The following is a 27,675-nucleotide window of genomic DNA, read 5'->3' as shown; positions in this document are numbered from 1 at the left end:
CACCCAGGAATGCCCGGACTTGCTTTTTCCGATTTGGCTGGGGCCAATTTTGGATAGCCTCTAGTTTGTTTAGCTGGGGCTTGACCATGCCCCTTCCTACAATGTAGCCAAGGTATTTAGCCTCGGCTAGCCCTACAGCACACTTGGCTGTGAGGCCAGCCTGTCTTAGCGTGTCCAGAACCGCTTCCACATTTCCTAAGTGGGTTTCCCAGTCGGGGGTGTGAATAATCACATCATCCAGGTATGCCACTGCATAACTGGTATGGGGCCGTAGGAACTTGTCCATAAGATGCTGGAAGGTGGCAGGTGCCCCATGCAGTCCAAAAGGAAGAACGGTATATTGAAACAGACCCTCTGGTGTAGAGAATGCCGTCTTTTCTTTCGCATCTTTGGCAAGGGGAATCTGCCAGTATCCCTTTGTTAAATCAAGGGTGGTCAAAAATTGGGCAGTGCCCAGGCGGTCAACTAACTGATCGATATGGGGTATCTCATTTGGATATCTCAATCATCCAGCGAAAGTCATTACAAAACCTAGTGGTGCCATCGGGTTTGGGCACCAAAACAATCGGGCTTGACCACTGACTATGGGACTCTTCGATGACTCCCAGCTCCAACATCCTTTTTACCTCTGCCTTGATCTCCTCCCTTTTTGCTGCCGATAGGGCCTTAAAGTTACCTTTGCCCCAGGGTCTGTGATAATGTGGTGATATGCTTCGGTGGTCTGGCCTGGTTTGGTTGAAAACACGTCCTGGTATCGGTTGATCATCTCAGTTACCTCCTTCTTCTGGTTTGGTGTCAGATCAGTGGATATCCTGATCTGCTCCTGCACATTATTTCCCTGGATCGGGGTCTCTTGGGCCACTACACACGCCTCTTGTTGGTGCCAAGGCTTTAAGAGGTTAATGTGATAAATTGGGTCTTGTTTCTGGCTTCCTGGCTGCCGCACCTTGTAGGTTACTTCCCCCACAGGTTCAACCACCTCATAGGGCTCCTGCCATTGGGCCAAAAGCTTGCTTTCTGCCGTGGGTACCAACACCATCACCCGATCCCCTGCTTGGAACTGTCGGACTTTTGCCTGGCGATTATAATGGGTTCGTTTTTGCGCCTTTTCCAAATGTTCCCGTACAATAGGGGTGACTCGGGCTATCTGTTCTCACATCTGCAACACATGGTCAATTATATTTCTCCCCTCATTGGGTTCCTCTTCCCAGATTTCTTTTGCAATATCTAGTATGCCACAGGGGTGGCGTCCGTATAATAATTCAAAGGGGAAAACTCAGTTGAGGCCTGAGGTACCTCCTGAATTGCAAACATAAGGTAGGGTAGTAGGGTGTCCCAATCCTTCCTGTCATGACTTACCACTTTCCTTATCGTTGCCTTGTGGGTTCGGTTAAACCTTTCTACAGCCCACCAGTCTGTGGATGATAGACTGAAGGTCTCAGTGTATGTATATGGAGCAGCTTACAGAGGTCCTTCATTAGCTTCGACATAAATGGGGTACCTTGGTCTGTTAATATCTCCTTTGGTAGCCCCACTCGGGCAAAGATCCCCACCAACTCTTTAGCTATCGTTTTAGAGGCTGTGTTCCGCAGGGGGACGGCTTCTGGTTAGCGAGTAGCATAATCCAAAATGACAAGTATATATTGGTGGCCCCGGGCTGTCTTCTCCCGGGGTCCCACTAGATCCATGGCTGTTCACTTGAAGGGGACCTCTATGATGGGAAGGGGTACTAAAGGTGCCCTCAAGTGGCGACGGGGACTGTGCAGCTGACACTCCGGGCAGGACTCATAGTACCTCCGCACTTCTTCATGTACTCCAGGCCAGAAGAATCGTCGCAGGACCCATGCCAGGGTCTTCTCTACCCCGAAATGCCCCCCAAAAAGATGACTATGGGCCAGACTTAATACAGCATTCTGGTGTTTTTGAGGTACTAGGATCTGCTGTACCTTCTGCCCCTGTACTGGTGCAACCCGGTATAAGAGATTCTTCTTCATTATGAAGTAGGGTCCTGGTCCCTGGGTTTTGCCTTCCACGGAGACCCCATCTATTTCGGTCACCTCCTTCCTATTGTTGTCGTACCTTGGGTCTTCAGCCTGGTCCCGTCCAAAATTTCCTCTCCCGGGGCTAATCTGCCCGAGATCTAGGGGGCCAGTCTCTGTTGCCTTTACTGGTTCAGAGGCGTCAGACTCGGGTGCTTCTCCCTCCTGGGTGGCCTCCTTTTCAGCTCCTCGGTCCACCTACCTACAAGAGCGACCCTCTGGCTTTGGGCCAGTATTCGGGTTCCCAAGGCCTTAGCTGCCCTTCTTTCCCTTTTTGTCTTTCTATGCTGTCTGGGAGTGGAGAACAAATCTGGGGATAGTTCAGAGAAGGTTGGGGGTTGACAGTCTACTGTGGATGCCTCACTACTTTCAGGGCTTCCCCCTTTCTCCAATTCCCCTACCGGGAGTAAGTCTCCAAACCCTGGGAAGTCCCTCCCTATGAGCACTGGGTATGGGAGTTTAGGGACTACACCTGCTGCTACCTCAGTAGTGTTCCCCTGAATCTCAATTTTTTTTTTTTTTTACCGGTATGGTGGGGTAATAACCAACTGTCCCATGGACATGTGTTATCCCCGTACGCTTAGCCCACAGCAGCTGACTACACTTCACGAGCTTCCCCGAGACAAGTGTGATAGCACTCCCCGAATCAACCAGTGCTGTGGTCTCTACCCCATTTAGCTTCACTGGTCTAGTGTACATATGTGGGGTTAGTGAGACCCCCCACAAGGTGGATTAGGGAGCATGGGTCTGCCCAGTTCCCCAGCTTACACTGCACAGGCTCCTCGGCATTGGGACACTGTGCAGCTATGTGTCCCCACTCCCCACAGGCGTAACATCTGTATGGAGCCCTAGGCCTTCCCCGGTCTCTTGGTTTGGGCAGTCTAACATCATGGTCCTCTTCCCCCTCAGTGCTCCAACTCTTTGTGGTTTCTGGTGGGCCTTCAGCCCCTCTCTTTTTCCACCTGGGTTCTCCTGGTGGCCCAGTCACCTGAGCTCGAGGGCTTGGTGCTGCTAGTTTAACCCGGGGTGCTTCTTCCTTAACTGGTCGGGTCAGCTCCCTCGCCGTCCTTCGCCTTTCTACCAGTGCGACAACCTCGTCATAGGTGGAGGGTTCGTTCTGGCTTACCCAGGCGTGAAGGTCTGGCGGTAGTCCTCTCATGTACCGGTCGATGACCAGAACCTCTAGTATCTCCTCCGGACTCCAGGACTCAGTTCGTAACCACTTTTGTGCGAGATGGATGAGGTCATATAATTGGGACCGCAGGGTTTTGTTTTCCTGGTACCTCCACTCATGATATCGCTGGGCCCGCACTGCGGTCGTTACCCCAGATCTGGCCAGGATCTCTGCTTTCAGCTGCGGGGAGTCTGCCGCAGCCTCTTCAGGCAAATCATAGTAGGCCTTCTGGGCCTCCCCACGCAGGAATGGAGCGAGGATGCCAGACCGCTGTTCTTGGGGCCAAGCCTCCCGCAGGGCTGTCCTCTCAAAGGCCAGGAGGTATGCCTCTGCATCATCCTTCTATAACTCTCCTATAGCCATCTGGCCCGATCCTGTCACAGGGCCAAATTCATCCTTGTCTCAAATCTGTTGAAATAAATGAAGTTACATTTGGGGCTGTAAAATCCTGGGTAAACATTGGGCCTTTTCTTCAAGGTTATCAAATCACCAAAGTAAATAAAAGCCTATTTTCTAGTACATCTTCCTCCATTTAAAAATATAATTTTATAACTAAACTTCTTGGGGGTTGGCAGCTTTAGCTTTGCAACGTCAGTCTTATCTCTCCATGAATGAAACTGAATCATTGTTTGGAGGAGGAAAAATGCTGGCATAGAATCATAGAATATCAGGGTTGGAAGGGACCTCAGGAGGTCATCTAGTCCAACCCCCTGCTCAAAGCAGGACCGATCCCCAACTAAATCATCCCAGCCAGGGCTTTGTCAAGCCTGACCTTAAAAACTTCAAAGGAAGGAGATTCCACCACCTCCCTAGGTAACGCATTCCAGTGCTTCACCACCCTCCTAGTGAAAAAGTTTTTCCTAATATCCAATCTAAATCTCCCCCACTGCAACTTGAGACCATTACTCCTTGTTCTGTCATCTGCCACCACTGAGAACAGTCTAGATCCATCCTCTTTGGAACCCCCTTTCAGGTAGTTGAAAGCAGCTATCAAATCCCCCCCTCATTCTTCTCTTCTGCAGGCTAAACATCCCCAGTTCCCTCAGCCTCTCCTCATAAGTCATGTATTCCAGTCCCCTAATCATTTTTGTTGCCCTCCGCTGGACTCTTTCCAATTTTTCCACGTCCGTCTTGTAGTGTGGGGCCCAAAACTGGACACAGTACTCCAGATGAGGCCTCACCAGTGTCGAATAGAGGGGAACGATCACATTCCTCGATCTGCTGGCAATGCCCCTACTTATACATCCCAAAATGCCATTGGCCTTCTTGGCAACAAGGGCACACTGTTGACTCATATCCAGCTTCTCGTCCACTGTAACCCCTAGGTCCTTTTCTGCAGAACTGCTGCCAAGCCATTCGGTCCCTAGTCTGTAGCGGTGCATGGGATTCTTCCGTCCTAAGTGCAGGACTCTGCACTTGTCCTTGTTGAACCTCATCAGATTTCTTTTGGCCCAATCCTCCAATTTGTCTAAGTCCCTCTATATCCTATCCCTACCCTCCAGCGTATCTACCTCTCCTCCCAGTTTCGTGTCATCTGCAAACTTGCTGAGGGTGCAATCCACGCCATCCTCCAGATCATTTATGAAGATATTGAACAAAACCGGCCCCAGGACTGACCCTTGGGGCACTCTGCTTGGTGCCGGCTGCCAACTAGACATGGAGCCATTGATCACTACCCGTTGAGCCCGACGATCTAGCCAGCTTTCTATCTACCTTAGAAGGTAAGAAAACAAAAAGGCTTTCCTGAAATGTGTATTTTAAAAAAAAAAAAAAGCCTGCCTTTCAAAGAGGTAGGGTCACTAAATAGCTAAATCTCTAAGCTAAAGAGAACTATAGGTCATGATGTCCCTTATTAGATTTTTTTTCATTTTTCTTAGACAGAAGTGCTTTGCAGCCTGTGTTAAAATTTGTGATCTTCACAAAAAGAAATTGCATCATATTTAGGTTAAAATTCACTTGGTTTCAATATCACACTTGAATGGTTCACACCAGCATCCATCAAGACTTTGAAAAGGGATTTTTAGATAACAAAAACTCCCCTTCCCCCCCAGAAAACCACTAAAGTTGCAATAACTAAGGTACTGGAGTGTATATTATCTTTAAAGAACATTAGGATTGAAATTTAAAAACAGATAAACTCAAAGTGTGCAACACTTCCTTTTTCATTCTAAGAATATTATATGGCTGCAACTTTATTGGGCCAGAGTTAAGGTTGTGTTGGCTAGCGTGCAAAACAGTGCCTTCTCTGAGAAGTACAGCTTTAGTTCTTAGCTTCCTCAGTGTTTAGTGCTTGCTTGCTTTTTGTCTTAAATACATTCTCAAAAGGTAATATATACTTGAGGGTCATGTACATGGAATCTCAGTTTCACATTAAGGATTTTTATTTACTTAGTTAGTTTAGTTCGTTTAGTCCTTTTACCTGGAGCTCAGGAATGGATGGGGTGTTCTTACATTTTTTCCCCTCCTCCCCTTTTTGTTGACTTCCTGAGACTTGTGACAGAGGATCCACACTAATGCATACCCCATAAGGCCCATAGGAGGGGATCAGCACAGTATAGAATTCTGACTAGGTAAGCTTATCAACTCCTTAGGCTTGCTAAGAGGTTCATTTCTGAGGGGGAGTTGCTGGGGCCTCCTATGGAGGTCATGGTGGTGAGGGGGAGGAATCCCCCCATCAATCTCTAGGAGGCAATTTGACTTCCTTTAAAACCCCAGCCCCCACACGCTATAGTAGCTGACCCCTTAGCAGGCTTGTTGGTGACCATGCTGCTTTAGTCTCAATGGGCTTCTCCACTCCAAATGCACTAACAGGCTCCTTTGCCTATGAGCCAATTTTGGCTTGTCTGGATCCTAGTAAGGCCTGTAGGGAGTTGTGGAGTGACCAAAGAATTTCACAAGAGTCTCACTGGGGGAGAGGTGTCTCACCTGAAATGGGAGAAATGCCCCACTAACCTCCTCTCTTCAGTTGTCACCCTTGTTCTTCCCCCATAGGCCATCTATGGGCCAGAAGAGTGGAGCTCTTGCAAAGTTTAGGGTGTGTGTATGCAAGTTGAGGGAAGTAATAAGAAGACAGGGACCCTTGAAAGATGTAGAACACCCATATCTTTTCGCCTGAGGCTCTATGCAGGAAATCATGGGCCCCAGTGGTGTTTCTAGCATTACAGATGAGCCAGAATTAGCTTACCAGCACCTGATGTGTCGTGTGACATTTAATATCTAAAAAAATCTCAAATTTTATTGTAAATCTAAGCTTCTAATGCTTGGATCTCTGCACTAGATATTAACTACATGAGTCCAGTGACCCATAATTTCTCTCATTATGTGTAAAAGTTTTTGTTTTTTTCCTCTTTTGTAAGGAGGAAGAAAAAAAGCTTTAATTCTGAAAACCGCTCTTTGCATGTTGTAATTCATGAACCCTTTGTCCGCCTGACCTTAATTTAGGCAGAAAAATTATACCGCAACCTAAACTTTCAAGTTTGAGGCCAATATTCTGTGGTTCGGGTGGACTGAAGGGTATGACAAACCTGGGCTTATTATGGAAACTCAAAAAAAGAAAAGGAGTACTTGTGGCACCTTAGAGACTAACCAATTTATTTGAGCATGAGCTCAAATAAATGAGCATGTGTTTACCGTGGAAACTGCAGCAGACTTTATATACACACAGAGAATATGAAACAATACCTCCTCCCACCCCACTGTCCTGCTGGTAATAGCTTATCTAAAGTGATCAACAGGTGGGCCATTTCCAGCACAAATCCAGGTTTTCTCACCCTCCACCCCCCCACACAAATTCACTCTCCTGCTGGTGCTAGCCCATCCAAAGTGACAACTCTTTACATAATCAAGTCGGGCTATTTCCTGCATAGATCAAGGTTTTCTCACATCCCCCCCACCCCCATACACACACAAACTCACTCTCCTGCTGGTAATAGCTCATCTAAACTGACCACTCTCCAGGTTTAAATCCAAGTTAAACCAGAACATCTGGGGGGGGGGGGGGTGTAGGAAAAAACAAGAGGAAACAGGCTACCCTGCATAATGACTTAGCCACTCCCAGTCTCTATTTAAGCCTAAATTAATAGTATCCAATTTGCAAATGAATTCCAATTCAGCAGTTTCTCGCTGGAGTCTGGATTTGAAGTTTTTTTGTTTTAAGATAGCGACCTTCATGTCTGTGATTGCGTGACCAGAGAGATTGAAGTGTTCTCCGACTGGTTTATGAATGTTATAATTCTTGACATCTGATTTGTGTCCATTTATTCTTTTACGTAGAGACTGTCCAGTTTGACCAATGTACATGGCAGAGGGGCATTGCTGGCACATGATGGCATATATCACATTGGTGGATGTGCAGGTGAACGAGCCTCTGATAGTGTGGCTGATGTTATTAGGCCCTGTGATGGTGTCCCCTGAATAGATATGTGGGCACAATTGGCAACGGGCTTTGTTGCAAGGATAAGTTCCTGGGTTAGTGGTTCTGTTGTGTGGTATGTGGTTGTTGGTGAGTATTTGCTTCAGGTTGCGGGGCTGTCTGTAGGCAAGGACTGGCCTGTCTCCCAAGACTTGTGAGAGTGTTGGGTCATCCTTTAGGATAGGTTGTAGATCCTTAATAATGCGTTGGAGGGGTTTTAGTTGGGGGCTGAAGGTGATGGCTAGTGGCGTTCTGTTATTTTCTTTGTTAGGCCTGTCCTGTAGTAGGTAACTTCTGGGAACTCTTCTGGCTCTATCAATCTGTTTCTTTACTTCTGCAGGTGGGTATTGTAGTTGTAAGAAAGCTTGACAGAGATCTTGTAGGTGTTTGTCTCTGTCTGAGGGGTTGGAGCAAATGCGGTTGTATCGCAGAGCTTGGCTGTAGACAATGGATCGTGTGGTGTGGTCAGGGTGAAAGCTGGAGGCATGCAGGTAGGAATAGCGGTCAGTAGGTTTCCGGTATAGGGTGGTGTTTATGTGGCCATTGTTTATTAGCACTGTAGTGTCCAGGAAGTGGATCTCTTGTGTGGACTGGACCAGGCTGAGGTTGGTGGTGGGATGGAAATTGTTGAAATCATGGTGGAATTCCTCAAGGGCTTCTTTTCCATGGGTCCAGATGATGAAGATGTCATCAATATAGCGCAAGTAGAGTAGGGGCTTTAGGGGACGAGAGCTGAGGAAGCGTTGTTCTAAATCAGCCATAAAAATGTTGGCATACTGTGGGGCCATGCGGGTACCCATAGCAGTGCCGCTGATCTGAAGGTATACATTAAAACAAAAAACAAAAAAACTTCAAATCCAGACTCCAGCGAGAAACTGCTGAATTGGAATTCATTTGCAAATTGGATACTATTAATTTAGGCTTAAATAGAGACTGGGAGTGGCTAAGTCATTATGCAGGGTAGCCTGTTTCCTCTTGTTTTTTCCTACCCCCCCCCCCCCAGATGTTCTGGTTTAACTTGGATTTAAACCTGGAGAGTGGTCAGTTTAGATGAGCTATTACCAGCAGGAGAGTGAGTTTGTGTGTGTATGGGGGTGGGGGGGATGTGAGAAAACCTTGATCTATGCAGGAAATAGCCCGACTTGATTATGTAAAGAGTTGTCACTTTGGATGGGCTAGCACCAGCAGGAGAGTGAATTTGTGTGGGGGGGTGGAGGGTGAGAAAACCTGGATTTGTGCTGGAAATGGCCCACCTGTTGATCACTTTAGATAAGCTATTACCAGCAGGACAGTGGGGTGGGAGGAGGTATTGTTTCATATTCTCTGTGTGTATATAAAGTCTGCTGCAGTTTCCACGGTAAACATCTGATGAAGTGAGCTGTAGCTCACGAAAGCTCATGCTCAAATAAATTGGTTAGTCTCTAAGGTGCCACAAGTACTCCTTTTCTTTTTGCGAATACAGACTAACACGGCTGTTCCTCTGAAACCTATGGAAACTCAGTTGCACCTTTAACTATGAGGCAGCTGCTGCCTCTCCATAACGCTGTATTCTTACATATCTTGATCCACAGTTTGACCTGCTGTAAAGAGAAGTTGCCAAGCTAAGAGCAGGATTCTTGTAAATCTTCATGCAGGAACGGATGGCAGATCGGTCAATTGACTTGCCAGATATTTATTTATATATATATATATATATAATCTGCTATTATTGTGACAGTCAGGCATTGAGGTGATGGTTTAATCAGGCACCTATGCAATCTAAAGAAGCTAGTAGTGTAGAAAAATCAATTGGATCTAAATAAGATTCTGCTTAACCCCTTCCTTCCCGTTGCTTTCAGGCACCATGGTTCTCTCCCAATCACTCGACCTTGTCAAACATGAATGTTTGATGGATCATATTTCCTCCAAGTATTTCTAAAAAAGGTTATTTGTAAAGGATGGCATGCTGAAAGTCTTACAACTATCTAAACTCCAGTTCTTCATCGAATAAGGGTAATATACTAAACCTGAGTTTGGTTTTGGATTTGGAGCAGAGTTGTAACCATTTGGAATTGACTATAGCCCTTTCCAAAATTCGCTTTAGGGTATGATAGTTCTTACTTTTACTAGCCAAAATCTGCACTTGTGGACATGAGAATAAGGATTCCCATTGAAGTTAATGAGAATCATATGTGTATCCTTGGGCAGGTATTTGGCCCTGTTTGTTTTTTGTTTTTCACTACTAAATTGCTATGAAGCTCAAAGACAATTTTTGTGGATCCCTTGTTCTTGCCATGCATACTGATATAAAAACAGGAGGGACATTTAATTTCGGCTTGTCATCTCTAATAAGCAGGAAAAGATTCATTGCAGTTTGTATCAAAACTGAATACCTAGAATTAGTTGTGTATAATAGCAACTGTTGCACAATAGTGACAAATTATACTGAGTTGCTGGGGTATGAAATCTTATATTCAAGCTTTCAGAGGATATTACAAATGTAACACCACATCTCTAGATGGACAGTTGGTTGCAGGGACGCAAACATGGGATCTCTGGATCTTATAGCATGAGCTTCTACTTCCTGAACTCTGTTATTTTAAATTGCCTGTTAGCCAAGACTGTAGCAGGGTCAATATGTGACCTAGCCACCACTAGAGAGGGACAGAGCACCGGACTGAGTGAAACTGTCCTTCATTTGTGTATCCCGCACCCAAACAGGTGTGGGGTTTCTTTTTTGTTCCGTGTCAAAAAGGATAAACTGAAACCCTGATCCTGTCAGCTTAAATCTATGATTAACTTTACACAAGTGAATAGTTCCATTGACTTCAAGTTAAACATATGCGGAACTGTTTTGTAGGATGAAGGCCTAAAAAGGGATACTGAGAAATGTTCCACAAACACCATGGAAATAAAACTAACAAATTTTACTACCCTAAATTAGCAAATAAACTTTGTTTTAAAATTAAAATTCTATATAAAGCTGCAAAGAGGGAGGGGTGTAGGGAAGGTAAATGGAAGCATAAGTACCTTTTTGAGGAACCTCTCTGCAAATCAGTGCTGCAAGGAGGGAAAAAATGCTGCCATTAATCTTACACCACACATCCACACTTCTTTCCTGTGGTGTAAGTGTTTTTTACTATTTAGACTTTCAGAGCAGTAGCTCTGCAGTTTGACTTTGGCTGTACTGCAAAACTCTTAAGTGTACAGTGAGCTATACTGGGTATGGTTTAGTTCTGATACAGATCTAAAAGACATCTTGAATTCTATGAAATCCTGGTGCTTATTAGCATTATAGTACATATCCTTGCCGTTCAGATTTCTGAGTTTATTTTGTTCAGATTTTTATTCCTTAGACACAAGAAAGGGAGCATTGGTTTGTCCAAAAAACCCACAAAAACCCCCAAATCCACAACAACAAAACCATGTAGTTATTATAGTAAAGTGTGGCTACATTGAGGATAGCAGTGCTTTCATATTTACACGGTTTAGAACCCTAAAACATGTACTGTATAGGGATGAGATACTTAGTAATCAAATATAGTCTTACTAGGGTCTGTGGGTATCCGTTTCTGCTGGAAAGCAAGGCTGTGCTTTCCCTCATTACATTAAACAGAAATTCTCAGAAATATGTGAAGTCTCTATGGCTTCAGGGACTCTTGGTGCTACTGAGATGGTCCACACTGAAGTCCACAAGAGGGCATTTTATCATCAATTACTGGGGAAAATAAAATGTTTTTAAAGGGAAGATACAATATTAATAAAATGTGGAAGGAAAAAATTATTATCCTAAATTATGCACTGATAGCTCCTTGCAGTTGATGTGTATAAATGTTTATTTTCTGGAGGAATTTGTATGTTGCTGGCCAGATATGTCCACATAATCTGTTTTCTCCCCCTGTTCATTGCCTGATTGATTTCACATCTTACCTAGAACTCATCTAGAGATGGAAGAATTTTTTTTTTACAAGTGTCTTGCAGCTGGTTTAAAAAACCCTATTAGTAATCAAGAAAATTGGACTATACATAGTCCAGGTATAACAAATACTGAATAATCACAGTGTACCTCTGCTCACCTTCTAGGGCTCTCAAGAGGATTCTATTCAGGAACACAGCTCAGCTAGGAGATTGGAATTTGCAAATACACCCAACGGTAAATCCACTGAATCTTAAGGAGCATTTGGCAGCCTGGGAAGTATACATGTGCCAGATGGACTTGATGTCTTTTATTTGGCAGCAGTTAATGCTAAGGCATAAAATGATTGGGAGATTGGGGGCGATGTCCTAGTTGTCGCTCTTCTTCTTATTTAAAAAAATGTATTTTTCTCTTGTAACTGTCTTTTCATTTTGCTCCTCTCTTCCTCATCCCTCTGTTGGTAATGATGGCATCTGTGCTGAAGGTCAGGCTGCCTAGTTCTCAGATTTGTGACCTTCCTCAGCCTTTCACAGTGCACATAATGAGATTAATTCAGTTTGGTTCCCTATGGACAAATATATTTGCATTATGGCTGGTTTGCAGCCTCAGCATATGCCAGAGATTGAATGGGCCATGGGGATGGAACTGCCAGCCTAGTGGTGATCTGGCTTGGACAGGCATATTGGCAAGGCAGTGTGGCAAAGCTTTCACTGCCTACTCTGTACTTGTTTTATAGATGCAGAGTGTTTAAGGTTCAGATTGCCCCTCCCACTGAAAGTCTTGCAGGAAAAACCTGGGAAGGATAAGTGGAGTCTGAGTTACCCCATGTGTAGGCTTTCCCAAATAGTTCTGGGCCAGGCTGTGGATTCATGTGGAACAAACAGGGGTTTCTGTCCCAGTCCCTGCAGATCCCCTTAGATCCATAATGAGGCCTTCTGCTTTCACTGGCTTTGGAGTCTCCTGCCCACACCCTCTAGCGTGGAGCCAGTCATGCCATCAGGGCTTCCCCGGTTGATGGCTGTCCCTGGAACACACCATTAACAGAGATCTCTGCAGCATGGAGAGAGCCATTAGTTGCACTGGCTTCTTCTGTGTTGTCAGTAGGTGGCAGGGTGATGCGACGTCTCTATTTCTCCATCTCTTCTCTGCATTCAGAGCTCTCTGGGGGAGGAAGAGGGGTTGGTGGAATGGTGCTGTGGAATTAGATGACTCCTTCCCTTTCCATAGTGGAGAGCTGAGACCCTCCACAAGTGGTTTTTGGTTATTAAATGGACATAAATTCTCACACCTTAAAAATGAAGGGGGACGGGGGGGAATTAACCAAGACTAGCTCCTCTTTGGTCAGCAACAGGGAGTCTCCCAGTCAAATGTCTAAATATTTTATTCAGCTCTTAATTCAGATGAAATACATTTTGGCCAGGAAATATTTTTCCAGCTATATTGATGTCAGAGCAAATAAATGATTTTATAAAAGCATTTTAGTATCCCTCAGGGACTGGAACATGGAGTACTATTTTATTTTATTTTTAGCTTGGGAGATGTTTGCTTTCCGAAGTGTCCTAAAGATTTGACATGTCACTTGTTGCTCTCACCCTGTCACTTTTGGGCAGAACACTGGATTTGGTAGCTTAACATCTACTAGAATAGTAAAAGGCAGGTTGTTGCTGAGACTTAAAGAAAATACAATATGTCAGGCATTTATTGATTAGTGCAGAATAGCATATCTTTCTTTTTAAGTCTCTCTTATGTGTGGAGATAGGGCAAATTAAGGCATAATTTTTGTGGAGATTTGAGTGAGCCCAGCTCAGTGCTGATTCAGTAGATAATGAGGAGTCTGCCTGGGAGACCTAGATGTTGGGAGAAAATGTATGGAGAAGACAATGGGGGAAGGAGGGGAGTTGGGGGTGGCTTGTGGAGGAGATGGATGCAGAACCCAGTTAGTGTAATATGTGAGACAATCATAGCAACAACATACACTCCCATAACATATTAATAGTTCGAGTGTTCAGATTAGTGAAGGAATCTTAAATCCTAGTTTCCCCACTGTTCTATTGGGATCCAGCATCACTGCTGCGTCCAAATTCATTAGCAAAGCCTCCATGACCTAGGTGTAGCTTTGAGGCTTCCCACAGAGTGAAATGAGGGCTTGATCTGGCTGCTGTTCATGTTTTGGGACTCTGTGTTACCAGTAATCATGGCATATAAGAACTACTTCATTGGCTTCTGAGATATACAGAGAAGAGAAAATCTGTTACATTTTAATTTCAGCATACCTTTGGTTGGGAGCACAACTCTGTAAAACAAAGCTCAAGCATTTCTCTCTGTAGGAATACAATGCAAGACATCAGCCGTTTATGGCAGAAGTAGTTGAGAGCCTTTCCAGACTAGACTGAAATCTACTTATAAAATGTTATCCTATGTCTGAATTAATTTATTACTTCAGCAGAAGTCTTTATTATTGTAAACAACTTCTTGTCATCTTTTGTAAATATGTGTGCTTCACTTCAGCCTAGTTTTAAACACTGAATGATTCAGGGAACATTTCCAGTGTCTGACAATTCCTTAAAAAAAACAACAACAGTATGAAAGCCAGGATCATATAAATTGCTTCCTGATCCACAGAGTAGTTGCTACTGCAGTGGTCCCCAAACTTTTTACGATTGCACCTCCACCCCCAGGTTGCCACCCCCCCTCACCTCCCGGGAGCCAGGGCTGGGTCCAGGGCTGCGGCTTGGGAGTGGGGCTGTGGCTCGGGAGCAGGTAAGGGAGCCAAGGCTGGGGCTGGAGCTGGGAACAGAGCCGTGTCCGGGGCTGAGGCTAGGGGTGGGGCCGGGGCGAGGGCCGAGAGTGGAAGCCACGGTCAGGCTACAGTTGGGGGGCCAAGGCTAGGGACAGGGGTATGGCTGGGGCTGGGAGCCAGGGATGTGTCTGGGGGTGAGGCTGGAGTGGGGCAGGGTGGTGCTCTCTGCCTGCCCCCTGTGAGGGCTAGCCCAGGCCCCGCTGTGCCCCCTGAACATTTCTCTGTGCCTCCCTAGGGGGCGTGCCCCACAGTTCGAGTGTCTCTGTGCTACTGCCTCATTGCTATCCAGTCCTTACCTCAGGCAGAAAAGGAACCCAAGTAAGATAATACTAGCAAGGTTACAGATAGTTACAAGTCCCTGTGGAGTTGAAGGGGTTAAAAAGATCCTGCTCCTGTTCAAAAACTAGTCCTGATTTGTGGAGCCCCGTGTCTGTGGAGCAACTATTGGGTGTCATCTATAGAAATGAAGGCAGAGAGAACATACCTTAGTGCAGTGGTCTCCAACCTTTTTACGCCCAAGATCACTTTTTGAATTTAAGGGCAATCCAGGATTTACTCCGCCCCTTCCCCAAGACTCCCCCCTTCTCCATCGCTCGCTCGCCCCTACCCTCACGCACTTTCACTGGGATGGGGTCTGGGGTTGCGGTTCAGGAGGGGGTGCGGGCTCTGGGCTAGGGCTGAGGGTTTAGTGGTGTGGGTGTGGGCTCTGGGCTGAGCCTAGGGCAGGAGGTGGTGCAGGAGGGCGTGCGGGGTGGAAGCTCTGGGAGGGAGTTTGGGTGCAGGAGGGGGCTCCGGAGTGGGGCAGAATATTGGGGTGCAGAAAGGAGTTCGGAGTGCAGGGGGGTATGGGGTACTGGCTCTGGGAGGGGTTTCAGGGCTGGGGCAGGGGATTGGGGTGCAGGAGGGGGTTTGGAGTGCTGGCTTTGGGAGGGGGCTCAGGTCTGGGCTTTTGGGGTGCAGGAAGGGCTTTGGGGTGCTGGTTTTGTGAGGGGGCTCAGGGCTAGGGCTTGGGGTGCAGGAGGGGGTAGGAGGTGCTGGGTCCGGGAGAGGGGTTGGGGTGCGGCCTCCCACCAGGCGGCACTTACCATTGGCGGCTCCCAGTTGGCAGCGCAGCAAGGCTAAGGCAGGCTTCTTGCCTGCCCCGGCCCCGTGCCACTCCCGGAAGGGACAAACGTGGCCCCTGGGAAGGAGCAGGGGGCACGTGGCTCCACCTGCTGTCCCTTTCTGCTAGCACTGCCCCCTCAGCTGCCAATGGCCACAGTTTCCCATTCATGGCCAATGGGAGCTGCTGGGGTGGTGCTTGCAGGCAAGAGCAGGCCACTTCCGGGAGCAGCGTGGGACTGTGGCAGGCAGGGAGCAAGCCTAGCGGCAACTCCGCTACACCACAGAGATTGCAATAGACTGGGAGAGTCCCCAGGAGCGACCAGTTGATCGCGATCGACCAGTTGGTGACCACTGCTTAGAGCCTGTGCCCATACTCGCAAGGACAGATCTTCATGACCTTGATTGAGGGACAGAGATGATCAGGCCCTTAATCTCCAAACATTGAAATCCATAATGTTATAGGAAGTGTTGATTTATCTTACCTTTAACAGGGCCTTTCTGACTTTCAGTGTTTAGGTGCCCCGTGCTTACTGAACACCAGGCCCCTTTGAAATGCCTAGTGAGGCACCCAAAATTAGGAAACTTAGGGCCATGTGCAGAAATTTCTGACAAACATCTTCTGAATATGAAAAGAGTACCATAGGATTGAACAGTCTAGCGCTAGAATTCACTCTCCCAGTGAATCTCTTATTCTCTCTATTAACACAGCCATCCAAACTACTCAACAATTTCATTCCACATTTCTTTGGAGAACAACTCTGGAAAAAGTTGTTAAAATTACTGTAACAGCAAACATAAAAACATTATGCAGCTCCAAGTACAATCCTACTGAGGGATCATAGCTTCAGAAAATAGTCTTGTATAGCTTTTATTTTTAAAATGCTTGCTGTCTATCTGCCATGCCTTTTTGCTTGCCTCTTGAGTAAATCTAGCCCTTCTTTTATGATAAACGCTGATATAAATGAAAGATTCTTCAGATTCAAACCTTTTGATATTTAAAACTTATGCAGATAAAATGTCAAACATTCCTTTAATGGAACTGGATAACTGAACAAAATGTTATCCTAAAGTAAAGCAAAAAAATCTTATTTTAAAGAGACACTGTCATCTTGAAATCTAATCAGTTAAAATTATTTTCATATACCACACCTTCTCCAGAGTCTTCCAACCATTTTTTGTGGCTTTGGATTTTACAGTTTTTACTCTGTTCTATTAAACTATTGACCAAATTAGGGTGGGTAGCTGATTTAAATGACTAAAATTGGTGATTTAAATTGCTTTGATTTAAATCAATCAGGAAACCTTGATTTTAAATCATCCATTTTAATTATGTTTTGCATTTGTACATTTTAGTTATTTACCTAAGGAAAGGCTGAATTTCATTGTTTGGTACCAACTAAAAAGGTTGATTTGCAGCTAAATATACCTTTACATTAAATTTGGTGCACTTTCCTTTCCTTTCCTTTCCTTTCGCCAGTCAAGAGGCTATGTATACATACTTCGTAAAGTAGATACATAGCTTAACTTCTATCAGATCAAATTCTTAATCTTTACATTTTTATTATATTAGAAAATAGTGAATGATTCATTTCTTTACTAGGTGATTATTTTTTGCTTGGGATTTATGTAAGTGTTTAGTTAGATGGACATTCAAATTCAATTTAAAATGCACAAAACCAAAATTTGAATTTTAAAAAGAATTAAGCTACCTTAAAGGTGCTGAATACTTAAGAAGAATAAGTTGTTATCAAAACACGTTTTGCAGTTGTAAAATGAAATTCAACCAAGGGAAGTGTAAGGTGCTACACTTAGGGAAGAAAAACCAAATCACAAATATGGAATAAGGGATCCCTGGCTTGGCAGCACCACTGTCCGAGAAGGATTTGGGAGTTGTGGTGGATCACAACCTCAACCTGAGTCAACAATGTGATGTTGTTGCAAAAAAAGCAAATGTAATTTTGGGTTTCATTAATGGAAGTATAGCATGTGCAAGTCATGGGACGTGATAGTACTGCTCTACATGCTGGTTAGGCCTCAGCTGGAGTACTGTATCCAATTTTGGTCACTGCTGTATAGAAAGGATGTGGAGAAATTGGAAAGAATCCAGAGGCAAACAACAAAAATGAACAAAGGGATAGAACACAAGCCTTGAGCAAAGGCTGAAAGAACTGGGTATGTTTAGTTTGGAAAAGAGGAGATTAAGGGGAGGACATGTCTCCAAATACTTGAAAGGCTGACATAAGAAAGAGGGGGAAAATTGTTCTGTCTTGTCACAAACGGCAGCACAAGAGGCAATGGGTTCAAACTACAGCATAGCAGACTTAGATTAAATCCAAGGAAAAAATCTCCTAAGTGTAAGAACAGTAGGGCAGTGGAACAGACTGCCTAGGCAAGTTGTGGAGGCTCCTTCACTGGAGGTTTTCAAAAAGAAGCTGGATAGCCATCTGTCTTGGATGGTTTAGACACAAGAAATCCTGCATCTTGGCAAGGGGGCTAGACTAGATGACCCTTGAGGTCTCTCCTAACCCTGTGATTCTGTGATTTATAACTAACTGATTTATTAAACAAAGGAAGGATTGTCTGTAGTTAGTGAATTGAATTGATTGTTTCTGGTCACAATGTCCTTCAAAATTTTAGAGCTAGTAGATTTCATCCTCTCATACCTAATTTTTATTCACTGGACGAGGACAAAAAAAAACAAAAGGAAAAGCGTATGCTTCATTTGCTTCTCCCAGCCTGCACTATGGTTTGGAAATGGTGGGTCTTGTGGAAATGGAAGAAAAGATACATGTAGTAGAAAATAGTACACGGAGGAGAATGGCAGGCAGGTGGAAGGTGGACAGTGTGTGCATGGAGGAAATATGGGGGAAGATGAATTTGGGATTCTCAGTGATAGGTTGGAGAGCACACAACTGAGTTGGGCTGGGCTCAATGTTTTAAGAGTGGGAGAAGAATGACCAGCAGAGAAAGCATGGGAGGAAGAGGACAGCAAGGAAGGACATGGAAGACAGCGAATATGATGGAAAAGCTCCATCAAGAGAAGTCTGAGGAGAAAAGGACTGGAACTCCAAAACCTATGAACCCGTTCCATGGACTAGAAAGAGTTGCAAAGATTCTTGAGCACCTCTTACCCCATGTAAACAGGAAATGGAGTCAAGAAGTGAAAAAAGATTGGAAGAGGAAAACTAGCTTTCATGCTTTTTCAACTCCCAATCAGTCTCTTAATTTTGAGCCATTGCACTGAACTAGTTGAATAAACTGAAAGGAATAAAACATGCTGTCTGTACCCACAGAAGAGGCTACTGCTGACAAAAGCTGGCTTAGCACTTCAACAAACTCTGGTTCTTGTTGTCTTCCACCAGTTGAGTGATCTGTCTTTCTTTAAAACTTGGCAGCAAACATGTCCTTCTTGATATTATTTCTTGTATTTAATTAAAAGGTTTTAATAGATTACAGTAAGTTTAGGATTGAATTTATGTTGTTTAAAATTCAAATTTTAATCGGATTATTTAAAAATATAAAAACTATTTAATTTAAATAAATACATATATTTAAAACCCTCTTTAAAAAAATCCCCACTGGACAAAATGCTAATATCAGCAAAGCTTGTGGGAAGGAGGGGAGGACAAATTCAGGTTGGAAATAAGGTGCAAATCTTTAACAGAGGAGGGTAATTAACCACTGGAACATCTTACCAGAGGTTGTGGTGGGTTCTCCAGTTCTCCAGCACTGGAAACTTTAAAATCAAGATTGGGTATTTTGTCTAAAAGATATGAAGAAGTCACTCATGGGTATTTTGTCTAAAAGATATGAAGAAGCTCACTTCATCAAATGCATGCAGTGGAAAATACAGTATATTTCATGTTTATATACACAGAGAACATGAAATAATGGGTGTTACCATACACACTGTAACAGGTAAGGTGAGCTATTACCAGCAGGAGAGGGAAAAAAACCTTTTGTAGTGATAATCAAGGTGGGCCATTTCCAGCAGTTGACAAGAACGTGTAGGAACAGTAGGGGGGGAAATAAACATGGGGAAATAGTTTTACTTTGTGTAATGACACATCCACTCCCAGTCTTTATTCAAGGCGAAGTTAATGGTGTCCAGTTTGCAAATCAATTCCAATTCAGCAGTCTCTCGTTGGAGTCTGTTATTGAAGTTTTTTTGTTTGAAGAATTGCCACTTTTAGGTCTGTAATCGAGTGGCCAGAGAGATTGAAGTGTTCTATGGTCTGTGTTATACAAACTGTCAGATTAGATGATGGCCGTGGTCCCTTTTGGCCTTAAAATGAGCCTATAGGAAAAATGAAGAAATATATTTTTGTTACACTCCCTAGATTACTGTAAAAATATAAGTAAAAAGACCTTCAGACAGAAGTATGAAATCCCTAGATGTATTTAAAAATAAGGGACCTCCAACTTTTTTTTAAAGTTAGCCCTATGCATTTTTTTAATTCAAAGTGTCCAATACAAGAATCCTTAAAGTTGAATTTAACCATTAAAAGAATTAAGAATAAAGATGGGAAAATACAAGGAGTGAAATACAACTTGGACAATTCATTTAAAAACCATGTACCCTCTAATGAACATCCTGGCTCACAGTGAACTGGCTGCCATATTGATTTGGGGACTGAGACTAAACCAAACTGGCAAGACAGTCTTATTCTAATCTAAACCACTACAGTTCTACATAGTGTGTGTTCTTCCAGATTCCATTTACTCCTAACAATTCCTACATGGCGTACATGACTCTTCTGCTTAGCCAGAGCAGGAGACAGAATTAATCAATTACAAAAAATATGCAATTTACAGTCAGCATTAACTGGGTGTTTTGGCTCATTAGACCAAATAGCTAATACAATTTAAAAAAGAAAAGGCAAGAGTGTCCAAAATAAATAATATAATGCTCCATGTAATGGGTGCCAACAGATTCTTGCTTCTCATCCAGGCTCAAGTATTTAAAAAAGAAAAGTGCATATACCATTATGAAGCTAACTGTTATAGCTACATTACAGACCATTTTACTTACCAGAGACTTGTACAGAAGGTGACTCTTCTACTGTTTAAACATAGGGAGCCTTTTAGAAAAGAGCAAGTACGAACCATGGTTGGAAAATCTGGGACTTCATGACATTTAAACGTTTTTTTTTCTTCCTTTTTGTTGTTGTTGCTGCCTCATAAATATAACCAATTTTTTTTTTCTAATTCACAGTTGAAATAGTACGCAATAGCTATAATACATGTTTTTTCTGTCAGTGTGTAATGATGTTAGTGAGGAAAGGCCATAATAATCTTACATGTATTTTCTTCCATTCTGAAGGATTCCTAAGGGACAAAAAATATCATAGGTTCTTTACTATACAACCATAAAATACTGTCTGAACATTCAAGATAAAGCTGAATGCACTGGATTTTAGTTGAACACTCATTCCAAAACAAAATATGTTCATGTAACTCAGAGAATATATTTCTTAAAACTACCAATAGTTTAGGGTAAACCTATTTAATTTTGTATCTGAACCAACATCTACAAAATCAGATTCAATTGGAACATAGGAATTGCCATACTAGATCAGAGACATAGTCCATCTACTCCCGTATCCTGTCTCCAACTGTGCTCAATACCAGACACTTCAAAGAAAGGAGCAAGAAATTTTGCATTAAACTAACATGAGATAATCTGCCTCCCATATTAGGTCTTGTCCTAATTCCTAGGTTTTGAGACTAGCTTGAAGCCCTAAAGGGGGCATGACGTTTCTCTTCCAAAACTTATTTGTTATTATAACGCTGGATAGTCTTATCTGTATAATTGTCCAGTCCTTCATTCAATCTTGCTTAGTTCTTGGCGTTAGTGACACAGCAGTACATCAGTGAGTGACTTCTGTGGCAGAGAGTTCCACAGCCCATCCGTTGTGCGAAGAAGTATTTCCTTCTATCTGTTTTGAATTGGCTACCTTTCATTTTTACTGTATGTTTTTGTGTGAGGGAGCACAATCTGTCTCTTATCTTCTCTGTAACATTCATTATTTTATATACTTTTATCATGTCTCCTCTAATTCAGCTTGTTTCCAAGGTGAATAATTCTAGTCTCTTCAATCTATCTCCCTATGAGAGTCTTCATGCCCCATATCATTCTTATTGCCTTTCTCTGCACCCCTACTTGTTCTTCACTGTCCTTTTTGTGATGGGATGACCACTACTGTATGCAGCATTCCAGATGAACCCACACCATTGATTATTTAAATAGCATTATAACATTTTCTGTATCGTTTCCCATCTTGTTAATTGTGCATGCTAAAATCTTGTTCGCTTTTTTCATTGCAGCTCACATTGAGCAGATGTCATCTTTGAGCTGTCCACAATGGTTCCCGTGTCCCTTTAGATACCCCTTTGGTATCTGATATTCAGAGGACATATTCTGGGATTGTTCTGTCTAGCTACACCACAAGCATTTGGATATTAGATATGGAATGGGTTGAGGTGCACTGTATCTCTGTATGCAGAGTTTCCTAGCTGCATTTTAGTAGCAACAAGGAAAGTCCCATCTCTAAAGTAATAGTCCTGGAGGGATTCCTGCAGCTTAGATCCTTTTGGAATTCTGCGTTTGGGAATCTGACTGTTGTGTCCCGAAACACCAAAGAAGTTTACATCAAGACCTTCGTTTCCCATTTCTATCATCTGTCAGCCAAGGACCCAATCCAGTAGTTACTGCCCTCCCTCCTTCTCCTTTACTATATCTTGTTTATTTCAGTGAGAGTCTGTGAGGAAAGAGCTATGCTTGTTTTCAGGACTGGGCCTCAACTCATTCACAAGCTCATCATATGGAAGTTTAACAAAAAGGGAAAGGGAGGGGAGGATTATGTGTATAATACAAGGACTTGGTATACTGATCATGCCCCCTCTACGGTTTGGCTTCACTGCTCAAGTTGTGGCATCTGTATGTACAGGCATGGCTTATTACAACATAGTAGCATCTCGTGTTAAGTTTTTTGTCTTAATTGTAAAACCAAATGCTATAAATCGAGGATTCAAGACTTTGCTATCACTAGATTACCTACATCTGATCATCTATTTTCTCTGATTTAATCTAGACTTGCTTTATGGGAGAGGTCTCCCCCTCTGCTCCAGCACACAATAACTAAGAGCCTTAACAATAAATAAGAGCCTTAAACAATAACTCCTCTCAAGTCTTTTTTTAATAAGCATTTTGATAGAAACAAGCAAATGTGGCTTTGACTTGTCATTTCAGGTATCTGGAAAATTGCCACAGGGCTTCTGCTGCTCTGGTCAGTTATGCTGACTTTAATGGACATAGATTGATTCTCCAAAATCCTTTCCCTTCTATTAGATACCTAAAAGTATCTACAAACTGATCAACTTCATAGAGATATCTCCCCTCAGATAGTGTTTGTCTTTATGCTAATTTTAAGAGTGTGACAAACTTATGACTGTACACATCTATGTACAAAAATAGCCATCCAATAGCTGGAGACATTGGGGGCCTAGGCCTCCAGTTAATTAGAGTTTTTCCTAGCAGTTTATTTCTGTGTATAGAAATAATTTGAGGAAAATATTATTAAACCATTCCAATCACGTTCTTAAATACAACTTGATCATGCTATATAGGGGGCAGGGAGCAGAATGGACAAATGACCCCCTCTTCTTTTGTACCCCTGGGACTTGATTGTTTTAATCAGCTCCAACATGTAATTTCTTCCCATCTGTAATGAACACACTGAGGCATGAACTCAGACAAGTCCAAAAGTCTTGAATGGCGATCATGGCAGAAAACAGCTACGAACATCTGCACGTCAGTTGGTGCTGGAACTACGGATTCTGGGGGTGCTTGCTGCTGAACGCCCTGGCTTGTAATAATAAGAAACACCAAATACATGGTTTCCATGGTTTCCATCAGCAGCACCCCAATATAAAGATTGTTCCAGAACCCCTGCCGGGCCTCTTGGGCAACATTCTGCATTTTGGACAAATCTGATGGATTCATTTCCCCTCCCCGCCCCCTCATTTTACATGTAAGTTAATTGAGAGACAGCACAAAGTCACTTCAAGAGGAGCTAACAGGCACTAAAACCTACTTCTCCGGAATGGCAACCTCAACGCTCATCCACTGAACCATACTGTCCATTCATAATAAATGTGTCAAATTATGCATCTGCTTGTCTTGTTGGTGACTCTCGCTCCAACTCCTAGTCCAGGAGCAGAGCCCAGGAATCTTGCTTTCCCCCAACATTCTACTGGCAAAGTGTGTCACATCCTTCTCTAGATGTTGATAGGGTTGCCAGGTGTTGGGTTTTCGACAGGAATGCCCAGTCGAAAAGGGAGCCTGGCAGCTCCGGTCAGCACTGCTGACCAGGCGGTTAAAAGTTTGGTTGGTGGCGAAGTGGGGCTAAGGCAGGCTCCCTTCTCTGGCTCTGCGTTGCTCCCAAAAGCAGCTGGCATGGCCCTCTGGCTCCTAGGCAAAGGGGGAACCACAGCCAATGGGAGCTGTGGGGGTGGCACCTGCACATGGGGGCAGTGTGCAGGCGCTTCGGCGCCTAGGGACATGTTGCTGCTTCCGGGGAGCCGCCTGAGGTGAGTGCCACCTGGAGCCCACCCCCCAAACTTCCTCCCGCACCCCAACCCCCTGCCCCATCCCTGAGCCCCCTCCTGCACCCTAACTGTCTCACGGAGCCCACACCCCTTCCATGCCCCAACACCCTGCCCCAGCTCGGAACCCCCTCCCATCTCCGAACCCTTCAGCTGCAGCCTGGAGACCCTCCTTCACCCTAAACCCCTCATCCCTGGCTATACCCCAGAGCCTGCACCCCCAGCTGGAGCCCTCATCCCCTCGGGCACCCCAACCCCCTGTCCTAGCCTAGTGAAAGTTAGTGAGTGAGTGAGGTTTGGGGGAGAGCGAGCGACAAAGGGAAGGGGGATTGAGTGAGTGGGGGGTAGGGCCTCGGAGAAGGGGCGAGGTAGGGGTGGGGCCTCAGGGTAGGGGGCAGGGCAAGGGTGTTCGGTTTTCTGCAATCAGAAAGTTGGCAACCCTAGCAGTTGATCTGCATAAATAACTGTTATCCTCTTAGCCCAAATGGCAGAGGTTTGTGTTTGAACATCTGAAGGCCCATGGCAGAGGGATGCTTATTGCTGCACATGATAGTTTTCCAATTTTTTAAAAAGAAAAGCTCATTTATTTAGACAGTGAGAAAACATCCTTTAAAACACATTTGATAGTTAAAAAACATTTTCAGTTGCGGGGCAACACAACAAAACACAAGTGTTCCACACTTTGGCTATGGGTCACACATTTTTATGGCACGTCACACATGCTGGCAGCTTCGAAGGTTGAGCAATGCTTTTAATAACACTGGACTATAAAGTGATAATATGCAAAGTCTTATGTGTGCGGAGCTTGCTTAAGTGATTTAGCCACGGAAGCTGGTCAAAACAGAAAAGGAAGGAAAGCAAAACTTTCTAGAACTACAGAATAAAGTGTGCTCTGTTAAGTTTTAAACAGAATGGAAGGGCACCCTCTCTCTGATCAAGACAGACAGCATCACAGGAGTGACCTGAACAAACAGGAGGAAATGAGGCACCAATTCAGTCACCAAAGAGTAGCCGTAGAGATTATACACAGCAAATGTATTATGCCTGAGAGCTATTAGTCCCATTAGAGTGGACCCTAAAACAAGCAGGTTTTTCGACTGCTAGGGCATCTTAGGTGGATTTTTTTTCCCTTCAGGGAAGTACAGCTATCTCAAAATCTACACTTCAGGAGAAAGAGGTCCAGGGCCAGTAAATATGGATCATCTGTCATGCAAGTGACCCCCATGTTGGCATTCCTACTCTCCTGTGATAGAAGATCACCCAGTAATCAGTAATTTAGTACCATTGCAGAGACTGCAGTATTTTTACAAAAACAGACAAGTGGATTAATCTTCTGTGAAGTGTCATAAATAATTTAAAGCTAACTACAATTGTCAAAATAAATGAACAGAGCATATTCTGTGCTACTTTAACTTGTTCACTCACTTGCTAATTGGCAAATTCAGTAATTTGCAATGGGTCTCTCAATCATTAGTGAGCATTAATTAGATTTTACCATAATAACTATTGGCAATTTCAAGATTAGGGTGAGAAATAGAAATAAAAATTAAACTGGTCAAAATTGGTATTCTGGTAAGCACCTGTTGACTGGCTTTAAATTTAAAGGCATAGAATAATGACCTCCTGATTGCATGTAGACATATGTCTGCAACCATTCAGGGGAACATCACAGTTCTAACCTCCGTCACAGCCCAGTTATATTGCAAAGCTCAACTTTGATTTGAAATTGTGATAAATATTATGTGCTTTTTTGGTGCTGCCTAGCTGTGGTGAAGAAATCCATCAGTCTACCCTTCCTTTTGTCTTTCTGATTCTTTTGAGAATGGGAAGAGGATCTTTGCTACTCTTGCCTGTAAGTACAACACCCTGCAAACAACACCTGCCTCTTCTGTTACTCAGAGCTTTCCCAGGAAGGTGCAAAATGAAATTGATGTAATTCTTGCCAGCATTTCAGTTGTCCACAAGGCTGTGAATAGCATTCGTGAAAACTGATCATAGTAGTGTTGCTGCTTGGATCATAGCAGTGTCTGTAGCGTGGAAGATGCCTGCAGTTTTAGGAAGAAAGCACTGCAAAGCTATAAAATCCCTCCTGGCCAGAAGCAAAACCCTTTCACCAATAAAGGGTTAAAAAGTTAAGGTGACCTCGCTGGCACCTGACCCAAAATGACCAATGAGGGGACAAGATACTTTCAAATCTGGAGTGGGGGGTGAACAAAGGGTCTGTCTGTCTGGCTGTGTGATGCTTTTGCTGGGAACAGATCAGAAATGCAAGCCTTCCAACTCCTGTTAAGTAGTAAGTAATCTAGCTAGAAAATGCATTAGATTTTCTTTTGTGTAATGGCTGATAATATAAGTTGTGCTGAATGGCATGTATATTCCTGTTTTTGTGTCTTTCTGTAACTTAAGGTTTTGCTTAGAGGGATTCTCTGTGTTTTGTATCTGATTACCCTGTAAGGTATTTACCTTCCTGATTTTACAGAGGTGATTCTTTTACCTTTTCTTTAATTAAAATTCTTCTTTTAAGAACCTGATTGATTTTTCATTGTTCTTAAGATCCAAGGGTTTGGGTCTGTGTTCACCGGTACCAATTGGTGAGGATCATTATCAAGCCTTCCCCAGGAAAGGGGGTGTAGGGCTTGGGGGGATATTTTGGGGAAGACGTCTCCAAGTGGTCTCTTTCCCTGTTCTTTGTTTAAAACGCTTGGTGGTGGCAGCATACTGTTCAAGGACAAGGCAAAGTTTGTATCTTGGGGAAGTTTTTAACCTAAGCTGGTAAGAATAAGCTTAGGGGGTCTTTCATACAGGTCCCCACATCTGTACCCTAGAGTTCAGAGTGGGGAAGGAACCTTGACAGGGACAGTCCTGATATTTGGAGCTTTTTATTACAATAGGCACCTATTATCCCCAGCCCCTTTCCCGATTTTTCACACTTGCTATCTGGTCACACTACCTGCAGCCTACTCACCAGGAAAGGGTTCCTCTTTCCCATTTGTGTGTGGATTTTTCAAGTCCTAATATTAATAGATCTAAGGAAAGAAGCATGAGAAGGAAGCTGAATGCCATAGGCTGCAATGTAATCCGATCAGAAGCTGTAACTGTAGTTTGTAAGGGTACTTACTATAACCTATTTACATCAACACATTTTTGGGCACCAGTAAAATAACAAGAATTATGTCAATATCATTCCAACGCTGTTGGTGAAAGCTATGATCAGGGATTGGTAAGGGAGACAGGGCCAATCCGCCCCCCCTGCCCCGAAGCTGGAGAGTTAGTGGAGTAGTCCTTAGTGCCCCACCCCTCCTGCACTGTCAGTCTCCCTAGAGAGGAGGTGTGTGACGTAATACCTTTTATTGGACCAACTTCTGTTGGTGAAAGAGACAAGCTTTAGAGCTTTTCTTCTTCAGCTTTGTGTAAGTTTATCTCTTTCACTGGCAGAAGTTGTCCAATAAAAGATATTACCTCACCCATCTTGTCCCAGGGTACTAGAGACCAACATGGTTACAACAACGCTGCAAAGAATCTCCCTAGTGGCAACCAGGAGTGTGAGAGGTATGAAATTTCCGTCCCACTGAGTCTGTCCCTTCCAGCAGCCAGAATGCTAGGGGACAGGTAGAACATCCACTCTGTTTTTCTCCCACCACCTTC

General features: G+C 43.8%; 1 protein-coding gene across 10 annotated transcripts in view; it reads left to right on the top strand.

The window, feature by feature from the left end:
* Positions 1-27,675, top strand: part of KLHL29 (kelch like family member 29) — a 598,483-nt gene that overhangs the window by 10,655 nt on the left and 560,153 nt on the right. For 2 of the 10 annotated variants that reach the window (XM_075126389.1, XM_048845629.2), the window contains exon 2: positions 11,687-11,756. The exons of the other annotated variants lie outside the window; for them this stretch is intronic. The gene's annotated coding sequence lies outside the window, so the exon portion shown is untranslated. The remainder of the gene's footprint in view (positions 1-11,686; positions 11,757-27,675) is intronic. 10 annotated transcript variants of the gene reach the window in all.

This window comes from Caretta caretta, chromosome 3 (genome assembly GCF_965140235.1).
Source record: "Caretta caretta isolate rCarCar2 chromosome 3, rCarCar1.hap1, whole genome shotgun sequence".
Taxonomy (NCBI): Eukaryota; Metazoa; Chordata; order Testudines; family Cheloniidae; genus Caretta; species Caretta caretta.
This window is presented reverse-complemented; position numbering and strand designations above follow the sequence as displayed.